We start from the raw sequence: 15199 nt of genomic DNA, 5'->3' as shown, positions 1-15199 counted from the left end.
GTTTGTAACTTTTGTAAATTTAAGTCTATTAATTTATTTTATTTTTTCTTGTAGCAAACAATAGGTGCTCATCCTATTCTACACATAGGATCTACATGTATATATGTGTACATGCAAAACTCAGTTTTGATACTTTTAAAATTAACTTGTGATATCTAATTAGTACAGCATAACATTATTTACTTAAAAGTATTATATATACATATATATATTATTTTCCTGTTTTCAAATTTTGCCTACAAATTTTCCTTTTCTTGACACTTCATATAAATGAAATCACCTTACAAGTGTGTTTTTTGCTTTACCTCTTTTTTATTTTTTATATTTTTTGAGACAGTTTCTGCCTGTTCCAGCTGGGCTGGAACTCACTATGTAGACCAGGTTGGCCTTGAACTCACAGAGATCTGCCTGCCTCTGCCTCCTGAGTGCTGGAATTAAAGGCATGTGCCACCATACCTGGCTTGCTTCATCTCTTTTACTGAGATTAATATTTTCTTTTTAAAAATATTTATTGTGCCAGGTGTGGTGCCACATACCTTTAATCCCAGCACTTGGGAGGCAGAGGCAGGTGGATCTCTGTGAGTTAGAGGCCAGCCTGGTCTACATAGTGAGTTTCAGGCCAGCTGGGGCTAGAGGGAGACCTTGTCTCAAAAAGACCAAAAGAAATATTTACTGTTTTTATTTTATGTTTATAATTGTTTTGCCTGTGTATATGTATGTGCGGCATGTGAATGCAGTGCCCACAGAGGCCAGAAGAGGGCATCAGATCCCCTGGAACTGGAGTTACAGATGGCTGTGAGCCACCATGTGGGTCCTGGAAACCAAACCTAGGTCCTCTACAAGAGCAGCCAGTGCTCTTAACCACAGGACCGTCTCTGTAACCCCAAGATTAATATTTTCTTTGTATGTTGTATCATGCATCAACACTCAGTTATCTCTTATTGCAGATTATAGTCTTATATAGGTATTTTGCATTTTATCTACCTAATTATCTGCTGATAATTTGAGTATGACATGTCTTCCCAAAGACTCATGGATTGGGTGGCTGCTCTTTAGCTGGTGGATCTAATCATTGGGAAGTGTTTGAATCCTAAGGACTCTGGTGGAATCAAGAGGTCAGTCTGTTGATAGATTTGTTATTTGGTGGCATTATTTGGAGGTGGTAGAAACTTCCATAGTTGGGGCTGAGTTGCGGGGAGTGAGTCAGTGGAGGTAAATCCTTGGGGGCTCCTATCTTATTCAGATCCTCTCTGTTGTCTTTTGCTTGCTGACCTCCATGAAATGAGTTGTGTCCTCCACTTGCTTCCATAGCCATGATATTCTTTGTTACCTCAGGAGACCATGGACCAAGGCATGAAGCTTCTAAAACTGTGAGCCACAACAAATATCTCCTTGTTTTAAGTTGACTTTCTTGAATTTTATCATAGCAACAAAAAACTAACTGACACAAAGGACATGTGGATTGTTTCTAACTGTTGATTACTTATGCAGCTATGAGCACTTAAAATGTGTTCAAGTTTCTCTTGAGCATATCCCCAGGAATGGAGCTGTGGAGCCAAGTGCTAACTCTAGAATTAAACTCTATGATAACATGCTACCAAACCATGTTCTAAAGAGGCTGCATCACTTTACATTCCTGTCAGTCACATGCCAAATATTCTGTCTTGGATTGTAGGCACTGATTATTTTACTTACTTTAATGATGTGTATACAGTGCTTTCAATTCTTTGTATTTTCAGGTTAGGATTATATAACAACGCTTTGAAATTGTATTGTTTCGATAGAGCGTTCTATTTCACAAAGTTCCAGTCTTTATAAAACACAGTGCAATATATGATTCCTTGCAGCAAAACAAGAGAAACTGTCAGATATCTCAACTCTGAATGAACTTTATGAATGAAAAACGAATTTAAACTCAAACAGGAAACTGCTGGCACAGCAAAGTCTCAGTATTGTGAGAACTGGGGCTGTTTGGGGAAGCTCAAGCCAGATCCTAGCAGTTGTTTGCTTTATCACCATGGGAGCAAAGAAGGGATCAACACAGCCTCTCAAAAGCCTTCCTCTTGCAAGATGACAAATATGATTGGCAGGAGTGAGGAAAGCCGCCAAGACAGAGCAGACCTGGCTCCCAGTTCCAGGATGCAATAATGACCTCTGAATCAGGACACAAGAACAACAGGGCTCTGTGTCTCTGCTGTTCACTCTCACGGGCTGCTCTGTTCTGGGATAATAATCTTTTACTTCAGGTAACATCTGGAGGAAGGCAGAGGAAACAAATATGCTGACTTCAGTGGCTATTTATTGTCAACCTGCCCAGAAACACTCAGATACTAGAGTTCTGTCCCTACCAGTACCTTCATTCTTGGCAACACTGGTACCCTTTGAAGTACAAGCCCCTTTCTGTCTTGTACATTATTATATGCCCTTGCATGCTGTATCATGTACCACACAGGCCCTGGCTGGATTTTGGTAGCATGCTCTTTGATGTTTGAGCTACCAGAAGATACATTTATGAGTTTAAAAAAATGAATAAATTACATCATGCAAATGGCAAACATTTAGCAGGGTGCTTAATAAAAAGCCGGCACCTAATGTTACACGCCTCATTGAACTTGTTCTCCTTTTATAGACAAGGAAACTGAAGATGGAATGCAATGTCTGAATGACTTTCTTCCCCTCCTTCCCATGATCTACACCAAAGACAGCTATCACTCATGTTCCAGGTCAGAAAAAAAGATGAGATAACTTGTGGGATTGGTAAGCGAGTTCATGAGTGAAGGGAGGCTGGCTTCAAGTTCTGGGCTAGGATATGTAGTGGTTTTATTATGAAGAGTGTACCCTCTTTCACATCTCCATCAGTGCCCCCACCTGGCACACTCAGTGGGCAATGCAGGCTCACCCAACAGTGGCTCTGAGGAGGAAATAGTCTTCAGAAACAAAAAGAAGAGAGAAAAAGAGAAGCTATGCTCACCCCCAAATCATCCCTATACTTGCAACAATGCCAGATAGGAGATACCTTCTTTTGAGTTGTTGGCCAGGGTGGCCCAAGGGACTCCCAGACAGTAACCCAGCATAGAACTGGGAAAATGAACAGCAGACCCCAATCTTATCTAAAGGAATATTGACAACTGATTGCTGTTAGATGAGGAACAGCTGACCTTCCTAAAACAAAGACCTCTAGATAGGCTGACTAGATTCACCAGATGGACAAGTAGTGGGGAACAGCTGGGGTGCTGACAACACAGTGGACAGCAGCAGGGATGACAAGAGTATAAGGGCTCTAGTGGGAGGGAGGGAGGCTATGGGAGGTTGCCATCTGGGAAGTGGGTGTATAGATGAATAAGATGGTTTGGGATGTTCTGTGTGATATACACACACAAAAAAATCAACAAATTAAAAAAATGAATTATATTTGAGGAGGAAGCATAAAAACGTACATCATGTTAATTAATAGAGGTGATAAACATTACCATTGAAATCTACCTGATGACTTTATAGACATACACAAGTGCCAAGGATCCGAGTGCAACCCATTATGACTTGGAATAATCAGATACATAGAGATTAGAGACGCATGCGCCAACATCTCAACATTAGTAGGAAAGACAATGAATCTGCAAGGAACAATATATTCTAAAATGAAATGGAGATCTTTTTTAAATGTTAAAAACTCATTCAATTTTATGTCTTATAGGGTTTCTACTAAGTTCAATATTGTATAACTGTATTAATTCAACAATGAACCTAAAAATTTTATAGCCACTTTTGAAAGAGATGTATCTTTGCTCTGGAAACTGTTATTGAGTATGTTAAAGCTGTAATGAAATGCTTCGTCTAAAAAAATTAAAAAATATGTATATAAAAAAGAAAAAAATAAACTGAAATAATCTGAACATAAAAAAACTTTCCATTAAAGAATAATCTTTATCTGAGTGTTATAATTCAACTATTATTATGAAGTGTAATATTAATAAATAGAATGCTCTTTCTCACATTAGAAAAAAAAGAATTCTGATGTATTTTAAAAAATACTTTATTATTTTATTTTATGTGTATAAGTGTATTGCCAGCATGTGTGTAGCTGCAACTGTGTCGTGTAATGCCCACGGAGGTCAGCAGAGGGCATTGAATTTCCCTGGAACTGGAGTTATAGATGGTTGTTAGCTGCCATGTGGGTGCTAGAAATTGAACACAGGTCCTCTGCAAGGGCAGCCAGTGCCCTTAACTGCTGAGTCACCCCTCCAGCCCCCATTCTGATATTTTTTGATATCCTTTTCTTGTATCAAAATGCACACCATTTTTTCATTTTCAAACATTTCCGCACCCTTTGGAACATACTAAACATGGAACATTCCTTCCATACTAAACAAACTTGGTCATCTTTAACCTCCCTTTGGAGTCTCTTACCTCCTGCCATCCCTGAATTAGTGTTCCTGCAGGAAGACCCCCATTTTTGCCCAAGTTTTTTCAGCCTATTCCCCATAGTCTTCTCATGGCCTTCACATCCCTCTTCCCCTGCACTGCTCCCATCCGTCTTCCCATTGGGCTTTCTTGCACCTCATCTCCCATAACCTTGGCTGCTCATTCACCCCTCAAGTATCACACAAATCAGCAGCTTCCCTAATCTTAGCACAGTTTTAATAAACAATTATTAACTGTCTTATTTTTTAGTATTTTATTTATTATTATTTTATGTTTATGAGTGTATTGCCTGTAAGTAAGTGCACCTGTGTTGCGTAATGCCTGCAGAGGTCAGAAGAGGGTGTTGGATCCCCTGGAACTGGAGCTATGGACAGTTGTTAGCTACCATGTGGGTGCTGGGAATTGAACTTGGGTCCTCTGCAAGAGCAGCTAGTGCTCTAAACTGCTGAGCCACCTCTCTAGTCCAGGACCTGATCATCTCAGAAATATCTCTCTTGCAAACACTACTACACTGGGGATTATTAGATCACACAGCATTCCGTCTTTAGCACTATCCACAGTTACAAACACAGTGAGTGAGGTGTGCACCCTTTCACCCATGCCCCCCTCACCCCAGCCCTGCTCCTCTACTTCGTGAGTGATGGCATGGCTCTGCCAGGATCTGTGTGCTTTCCTTTTTCTCATTAGAAGCTCATAAACGTCATTTCAAGACATTGTTTTCTCATCTGATTTTAACAGCATTGTGCAAACCAATACGGATGTGGGTTGCCTCACATTTTTATGTTCCTGTTCCTATTCTAGTGGCACTTGATGGAAGGGGTAGAGGAAGTTAGATACAGTGTCTTAGTTTGTTTCTCTATTGCTGTGACAAAACACTCTGACCACTACCAACTTGGGGAGGAAAAGGTTTATTTGTCTTACATCTCCCAGGTCACAGTTCATCAGGGAGCCCAAGGTAGGAACTCAGGGCAGGAACTTGGAAGCAGGAGCTGGAGCACAGGTCATGGAGGAACACTGCTTACTGACTTGCTTCCCAGGCCCCTGCTCAGCCTGCTTTCTTATGCAACACAGGCCCACCTGCCAAGGGGTGCCACCACCCACAGTGGGTTGGGCACTCCCACATCACACAACAATCAAGAAGATGCCTCACAGACATGGCCACAGGCCAGTTCAATGAAGGCAATTCCCCCATTGAGGCTCCCTCAACCCAGGTGTGTCAAGTTGAGACTAAAGCTATCCAGCACATACAGTGTACAAGCATCTTAGGCCTGTTCCCTTTACATCACTCCCTCTTCTCTCACTAACCATTTCTAACTCTGTCCCATGAATCTTCTCCTGGCTCTTTGAGGGCTTGCTTTCCTAGGGCTGGGGCACAGTTGATTAGTTGCTTGGCTTCTGGGAAACTTTTACTGGATTAGAATTTTGTTCCTCTTCAAGCCATTTAAAATGCCTTTACTGTAGCATAAGGAAGTAATGAGAGGTCCAAGTGTGGTCCATCCAGGCCTGGGAGGACAATGCCATGATGTCATCAAGCTAAGGCTCCTTCTGCCTTTCTGCCTTTGGTGGTGTTGACCACACCTCCACGCTGTTTTCCAGATGGGAGGAAGGAGAAGAAGAAGGCCCAAGGGATTTCTGCTTACACTTCCGTGGCCGGGAATGTGTGTCACAGCCATTCCCAGCTGTCAAGAGGCAGAGAAATTGAGTCTTTTATAGATACCCATTTTTATTTGCATTTTTTTATTTTATTGCTTTGAGTTTTCAAGGTTCTTGTATATTCTGGATATTGAATGATGTTTCTGTAAAAAGGGGAAAAGGGAGGGAGGTGTGGCTCAGGTGGAGATTTTTCAAAATTTCCCCAATCTACTCATCTCCAGATCTGTCTTTCCAAATTAAGAGGTAAAATGTTTCTTTCTAAATCTCGTTCCACGTTAGCTCATCATACTGTACAGTAATATATTAATTTGATTGGTTAAGGTAGGAACTCTTCCTTGGATTTTGCAAGTACCATTTTTGTTCAACAACGTTGCTTTCCTTTCTTTCTCCTTGTTTTGTTATAGTCTGTCTTAGGGAGAGGAGTTTTATGAATAAGTATTTATGTCCCTAGATGTCCAGGTGTGTCACTGTGTCCCTGTGTTTTCTTTTGGATGAAGATACTTCTGTGGTCCCCAGGTCTTCGGGACTCTGCTTCCCTTGTTTCTAATATCCCAGTGGAAACTTCTTGCTTGTTTCCCGACCTTTCCTGCGTGCTTTGACTGTTGCTTGGCATTTGGGGCCACTCCAGAACGTTAAGTGGCTTTTTCCATTTCTTTTGTGTGTCTCAGTGACCACAGCAGGTTCACAGTGGCAGCACTGCTAAGGAGAAGGTCAGTGAATGCTAATGGGACATTTAGCAGTCAGTGTTTCTCTGTGGCTTTTTGTTGGAAAGGAAATTGAATTGACAGAAGGAGAAAGTGCAATTCTAACTTAATGTAGAAAGAGTCTCATGGTTTGTATTGGTTATTAGCAGATATAATTGATAGCTACGATTACCCTCACCCTAAACATTGCCTCATGAATGAGTGGTGCTTATGAAGACGTGAATCACCAGACACTTTTCTCACTACTTTTGTAACACATAAGAGAGATTTTTAAATATGCCCAGTGGATGTGCAGTAAAATGTATGTATATATTAGAATTATGTTGAAATTGAACTAGAGAATAAATGGTAAGTTGGAATCTATACTACTCCCCTTATAATTCTGAAGTTATCCACTTACTGATAGAATCATCACTTCTTGGAAGTACTGTATTACATATTCTCACTCTACCCTTCAGGAGTCATGATGAAATGAGATCAGGTGACTGGGAGTTAGAAGTTCAGTCGCTTTACTTCTGATTCTCAGTTTTATCACCAGCATGGCATGGTGCAATTTGCAGAGCATCTCTCTCTCTCACACACAAAGAATTATGTACTATTTAGTAAATGGCCCTTTCATATAATAAAGCTACAATGCCCTTTTAAAGTGGATTAATGATATTTCATTGTATAGATGAAGCAAATATTTGTCTTCACTCTTGTTGTAAATACTGCTGCAATGACTAGCCTTATAAATCATCCTTTGCTCTTCTCTATGATTAGGGGTCTTTATATTTTGTTTTTAAGTAGCATACAGTGTAATAGGTTTCACTATGACATCTTTGTAATTTTTATTTTGGTTGATTCTCCTCCCCCTTTCTGTTGCCCATCCCCCACACTCTTCTTGTGCCCCCCCCACAATAGTCACATACATTCTCTCAGCCCCTCCCCTCCCTTCTTTAATCCCTCTTTCCCCCTTTACCCTTCATGGCTCCTTTTCTTCTTTCACTCACACCCATGAATAACTTATACTCACACCCATGTCTACATATATAAAAAGTAAAATCTAGACTACCCATATAAGGGAACACGCAATATTTATCTTTCTGAGTCTGTTAACTCACTTAATGTAATGATTTCCCCATTTTCTTGCAAACTTTAAAATTTTTCTTTCCAGGTGAATAAAATTTCATTTGTATATGTACTATTTTCTTTAAAAAATATATTTTATTTTATGTGTATGAGTGTACACCTGCATATATGTAAGTATACCTGTAGTCTCTTGTTTTCTGAATATTGGCCAGTTGTCGGTTTCTGTTAATCATCATCTGCTGCATAAGGAAAACTCTCTGGTAAGAGTTGAGAGATGCACTGATCTTTGAGTATAACAATAATTCTTAGAAGTCAATTTAGTACTATAACTGCTTGGTAGAAAACTGGTATTAGGTCCTATGACCTGTCTAGCCTCAGGTTCCTAAGCCTGATATTAATGTCATGTATGGGCTGCATCCTATGAAGTTAATCTTAAATCCAATTAGGGACTGGTTGGTTACTCCCATTATATCTGTGCCACTATTGCACTGGTGGGTATATCTTGCCAGGCCAGTTGTTGTTGTAGTTCACAGGATTCACAGCTGGATAAGATTGGTGATTTTTTTTCTTTTGATAGCATGCATAGCAACTTCCAGCACTATGACAGCTAGCCAGTAGGGATGAGGCTTTGAAGTCAACACCAGTTCAATTTCTACTTATTTGTTCTATGTTCATGTATGTAGTGTCTTCAGCTCATGTATGTAGGGTCTTATCATGGAGTTCTGATAGATGACCAAGAGCAGGGGCAATAGCCAGCATTGTTTGAAGGTCTACGGGACCCCTGGTCAACAGCTTCGAGAGAGGGAGGACATCTGATCCTGTCATTCAGGTTTTATTTTGTTAGCTATGATGTCTAGAAGGAGCAGTGTCTCCCTGTTATAAGGTAACTTCTTTTAATCTCTTTTTATATTGTATATGCATACAATTTAAAAGGCTTCTATAGTGGCAGGCTTCCATATAGCTTTTTCTAAAGGCCCTTAGTGTTACTTATCCCTGCCCACACTCCCTCCTCTGCCTTTTCCTCCAATTCTCCACCACTTTTAACCCTTCCTACTTCAATGGTTCCCTTTCCCCCTTTATCTGCATTCTGCCACCCCTCCCAGGAAGCCTCCCCCACCCCTCCACAAGTTGTTAGTTCCTTGACCTCTCTGGAATTTCAAATTGAACCATACATATCTAAGATTTCTTTCTTGACTAGTTCATTATTGGATATAGAAGCTACTGATTTTTGTATGTTGATTTTGTATACTGTACCTTTACTGAAAGCGTTTATCAGATACAAAGTCTTCTAGTAGACTCTACAGGATCTTTTAAGCATAGAATCATGTCATCTGGAAATAAGGATAATTTGATTTATTCTTTTCCCATTTGTATATATTTCTTTCTTTCTCTTGTCTTATTGCCCAAGTTAAGACTTCAAGCACTATATTGAATAAGAGTGGAGAGAGCATTCTTGTTTCATTTAAGAGTATAGAGGAAATGCTCTTTTCCTCCATTTAGTAGAATATTGACTACAGACTACAGCCTTATCGTGTTATGTTCCTTTTGTTTCTGATTTCTTCAGTACTCATGGAATTTCATCATGAAGGCATGTTGAACTTTGTCAGGTGCCTTTTCTGTATTTATTGACACGATCATGTTATTTCTATCCTTAAGTCTATTTATATAGAATATAACGTTTACTGTTTTGCTTATGTCAAAACAATCTTGCATCGATGGTGCAAAACTAAGTTCTTAATGTGTTTCTGAATTTAGGTTTCAAGTATTTTGTTGAGAATTTTTGTATCTATGCGCATCAGAAAAATTGGTATATATTTTTCTTTTTTCCCCCTAAAAAATTATGTTCTTATCCAATTTTGGTATTGGGGAATACTAACTTCATAGGATGATGAAGCTTTCTATTTTGTGGAACAATTTGAGAAATATTGATGGTATGTGTTCCTTAAAATTTGGAAGAATTCAGCAGTGAGTCTGTCTTGCCCTGGGGGAGCTTTTAATTACTGCTTTAGTTTCACTACTTGTTATGAGAATTTTTAAATTATTTATATCTTCTGGATTTAATTTTGGTGGTCAAATGACTTTAGAAATTTGTCTATTTCATCTAGATTTTCCAGCTTTTTGAAAGATACATTTTGAAGTGTTTACCAATGATTCTCTGGTTTTCACTGACATTTGTTAAAACAACCCCCCTTTCATCTCTAATTTCATTAATTTGGGCTTTTTAAATCTTTTGGTAGTTTGGCTAGTGGTTTGTCAATCTTGTTCATATTTTTAAAGAAGTGACACTCTGATTTTTGAAAAATTTTATTTATTATTTTTATTTTATGTGTATGTGTGTATTGCCTACATGTAGGTAAGTGTACCCGTGTCATGCAATGCCCATGGAGGTCAGAAGAGGCTGTCGGACCCCCTGGGACTGGAGTTACAGACAGTTGTTAGCTGCCATGTGGGTGCTGGGATTCGATACCAGGTCTTGTACAAGAACAACCAGTGTTCTTAACCATTGAGCCATCTCTCCAGCCCCACTCTAACTGATTTTCATGTGTCGTTCTTTTAGTCTCTGTTCCGTTAACTTATGCACCAATCTTTATTATTTCTTGACATTGACTACATTTGAGTTTCTTGTTTTTCTAAATGCTTGAGGTGCATCTTTAGATTATTTATGAGCTCTGATTTTTTTTTAATGTGAGCAAGACCACACACAAACCTTTCTCCTGGTAATGTCTAACATTAGTTCCTCCCAAGCATTCTTATGGCACAACATCATATAGAAGTTAGGTGAGCTTTTATCTGATTCTTAAATATTCACAACATAATGCTTACTCTGTTGTCTATTTTCTGATTGGTTAAATTATAATCTCATTTATTTCAGAGATTGTGCCTTGCCTGCATTTTACCTTCAGAAACAGGTTATTGAGCAAGTAACTGAGTTAATTGTTCCTATTGCTATTTTTGGTCTCACAATTTTTCTCATTAACAAAATTCTTGTTCTGAATGAAATGTTCTTTTTATTAAAAATTTTATTTGAAGTGCCATTTCCACCCAGACATGGTATGACATAGACCGATGATTATAAGATAGAAACAGTCTGGTGAAAGTCCCATATGGGTTGTGTCTCAAGCAAAGCCTACTCTAAACATCCATAGTATCCAAATAAACAACAACCAAAGCAAACAATAGCTGTTTTATACTGTTATGATTTCTTCTCATGGATAATGAGTCATTTCTAGGTCAGTCTATTCATTGTGGTTCCAAACACGCTTTTATTCTTTCCGTGGGAGGATCTTACCAATAGTCTCCGCCCAGTTTTAGTGCAGAGGGGTATGAAGCCCTCAGGAGGTGTACAGGGTCCAGCACTGTGTATCCTACTATGAGAAAATCAGTAGAACACAGGATCAGTGTGTTAGTCTTTTTTTGTTTGTTTGGTCTTTTTGAGCCAGGGTCTCCCAATAGCCCCAGCTGTCCTCAAACTCACTATGTAGACCAGGCTGGCCTTGAACTCAGAATTCCACCTGCCTCTGTCTCCTGAGTGTTGGGATTAAAGATGTGCACCACCACGCCTGGCTGAGAGTCAGTTTTTTTAATGCTGTGACAAAATACCTGAGCAAAGCAACTTAAAGGAAATAATAATAATAATTAATAATAATAATAATAATGATAATAATAATTGTTTTTTTGTATATTTGAGACAGGGTCTCCCTGTAGCCCCAGCTGGCTTGGAACTTGCTATGTGGACCAGGCTGACCCTGAACAAAAATAATTATTTTTGACTCACAGTTTCAAAGATTCCAGCCCATGGTTGGTTGGCTCCATTGTGTCTGGGACTGTGGTGAGCACAGCATCAGAGTGGAAGGGTATGGTAGTGCACAGCTCACCTCATGCAGCTGGGAAGCAGAGAGAGACAGTGAAGAGAGGAAGAGGCCAAGGACATCACCTTCAAGGGTACACCTTTAGTTGCTCACCTCTTCCCATCAGGCCCCACCTTCCATGGGTTTCACCACTTCCCAATAGTTCCTTCAATTATTAATCTATCAATGGATTCACACATGGATGAGGTCAGAGCCCTCAGGAGCCAATCATCCCTCAATGATTGAGGATCAAGCCTTCAGCACATGAGCCTCTTTGTGGGAACCGTCATATCCAAAACATAACAATCGGTAAAAGTTTCGTTTTCTGAATTATTGGGGAAATCTTAATATAAATTCTAAAGTCCTCTTTAAAAACTGCAGTGAAAGTATATGTTAAAAGGGGAATGCTGGATTTTCACTTATCATTTCTGATAAGACCAGTCATGCTAGTAAACTTGCTTCTGAGCACTGCTTTGACCTCCTCTTATGTCCTGTTTCCAAGTAATCAGTGTTTTCTATGTTGTTTTTCCTTTTGCTTGATCTTTTTTTATATAATTAAAAAGCACTTGGGAGGCGGAGGCAGGCGGATCTCTGTGAATTCAAGGCCGGCCTGGTCTGCATAGTGAGTTCCTGGACAGCTGGGGCTACAGGGAGAGCCTGCTCCAAAAAGACCCAAAAAAAAAAAAAAAAGATTAAATCATACAGACCATTTGAAAGACTAACACAATGCATAAGATTCAATAATTATTAATAATTTGCCACCTCCCATCTGCTCTTCCACTTCTCCTTCCTCTTCTCCCCACATCCCTGTTTCTCTCCTACTTTTTGCTCAAGAGTTTGAACATAATTTCCATAAAATACTACATTTTATTCTTTTAAAAAATTGTTGAAGTTTTATCCATGTTGTGTGCCTGTGTGTGTAAGTCTATCACACACACACACACACACACACACACACACACAATGTATATGGGTGCTCATGGAGGCCAGAAGAGGGTGCTGGAATCCCCGGAGTTGGCATTACAGGGGACTATGATTTGCAGGTGCTGAGAAACAAACTCTGGTCTTTGGAAGAGCAGTAAGTGTTCACCTCTGAGTCATCTCTCCAGCCCCTACACTTTATTCTTAAACAGTTTAGTGTGTATCTTCTAAAATTATATGTTCTTCTAAATCATCACATAACAAGTCAGGCATGGTGGTAGTGCATTCCTGTAATCCTGGCACTTGGAAGGTCAGCAATTCAAGGTTATCTTTAGCTCCAGAGCAAGTTCAAGGCCATCTTGGAACACATGAGACCCTGTCTCAACAATGTATTATATGTGTGTACATAAATATACATATATTTGTGAATAAAGTGGTACAAGAAAGGTCATCAAAATATTAATGTTTATTTTTCTCCATTTTATGATTTTAAAATGACTTTAGTTTTTCTCTACAATTTCTTTCCAATTCTTTGGTTTGGTAACTTAAAATGTGCATAATCATGAGAAACTGGTTTTAGTGGTTAAACATTCACTCCTAGCCTCTACAGTGTAAACATACAACTACAAACAAGATGAAAATAAGCAAAAAGATTATTTGGAAATACCTTTTAAAATGACAAATAAGTATATACAGCATATAGAACAAATGGGCTAATCTGTAAACTACATAAAAAGATTTTAAAGAAATCAACAAGAAAACTTGAAAACCAATATAATTTCGGTGAAGAGCACAAATAGGCAGCTTATAGGAAGAATATACAAATGAAGAATATATGAAAAGATGAAAAGATTTTTTTAATAATGAAAATTAATCATATTTCACTTTTTCAATTATTAGATTAGTAAGTTTGAAAATATTGTATTTTAGGATGAAGGAAAATAGACGCTATGGAAATACAAATTGTGCTACTGATTAAGAGTCAATTTCATTATATCTTAAAATATTTCAATGCAACTTTAAAAGCTATTGTGTACATATGTGCCTGTACATGTGTGTAAAGGTGCATATGTGTATATGTATGTGTGCATCACATGTGCCTATGCGTGTGGAGGCCAGAGGACTATCTCAGGTGTCATTCCTCACGTACTGCTCCACCTTTTCTTTTTTCTTTTTGATACAGGGTCTCTCTCACTGGCCTGGAACTTGCCAAGTAGGCTAGCTGGAGGATGAGCCTGCAGATCTACCTGCCTGCTTCCCCAAGCACTGGAATTTTAAGTGGGCCCACAGGTCTGGCTTTCCCCCCCATACATTTATTTCTGTTTTATGTATGAGTGTTTTGCTTGCATGTATGTATGTGCACGAGGTACATGCAATGTCCATAGAGGCCAGAAGAGGGCATTGAATTCCCTGATACTGGAGTTACAAATGGTTGTGAGTGCCCATGTGAGTGCTCGGAACCAAACCTGGACCCTCTGCAAGAGCATTTAACTGCTGAGCCATCTGTCCAGCCCCATGAATGGCTTTTTCAATGTGGGTTCTGGGTATTAAACTCAGGTCCTTATGTTTGTACAACAAGTACTTTACCCACCCAGACATCTCCCTAGCCCTCAGTACAAAGTTTGACAGAGCATTTTACTGCTAAGATTTTGTCCATAAAAATACTTGAATGACTATTAAAAAATAGTATAATGACTCTTACTATAATTTTTATGCATATATATCAGTGAAACAGTACAACAAAAATCAATTTAAACAGCTTCTCTACCTTTTAATAGGCATTGATTAGTGTAGGTACATTTGTTAAGTGAACTTTTATATGCCAATTGAAAATGAGAATGAGATCTGTATGTTGAGTGGAAATGCTTTTCTTCATGTGCTGATAATAACAAAAGTATGTTTCAGGTGTGTGTTTAGGCACTTAAGGTCACCATAGATGCCAGTGGGTAGGAAATACCTGCTCCTATCCATCCAGATAGCATCCAGAGGGATAAACATGAAATTGCTAACGGTGATTGTCTTCTGAGAATTGGACTTAGGTGACAGAAGAGAGAGGATTCACTTTTTACCCCATTCATTTCTGCACCTTTGGAATTCACCCCTACCCACAATGATCTTTCTGACAGGATCTCCTTGTAGCCCCAGCTGGCCTGAAACTCACTTTGTAGACCAGGTTGGCTTGATCTCACAGAGATCTGTCTGCCTCTGCCTTCCAAGCACTGGGATTAAAGGCATGTACCACCACACCCAGTTTACAATGCTTTGTTTTATTTTAATTTTTTTGCAATTTCTTAAATTGAATTTTTGTGAATTTCATACAATATATTTTGATCGAATTTAGATCCCCTCCTCAGTCTATATCCCCCTAAAAACCCCTACCCAATTTCATATATTCTGCTATATATGATTTCACTTTTTCAATTATTAGATTAATAAGTTTGAAAATATTGAATATCTTTTAGAATGAAGGAAAACAGACACTATGGAAATATAAATTGTGCTACTTTTTAAGAGTCAATTTCATAATATCTCAAAATATTTCAATACAATTTGAAAACTATTGTGCATATATATATATAT

This window comes from Nannospalax galili, unplaced genomic scaffold, assembly GCF_000622305.1.
Source record: "Nannospalax galili isolate Female #2095 unplaced genomic scaffold, S.galili_v1.0 scaffold1255, whole genome shotgun sequence".
NCBI classification, from domain to species: domain Eukaryota; kingdom Metazoa; phylum Chordata; class Mammalia; order Rodentia; family Spalacidae; genus Nannospalax; species Nannospalax galili.
Note: the sequence above shows the minus strand (reverse complement) of the source record.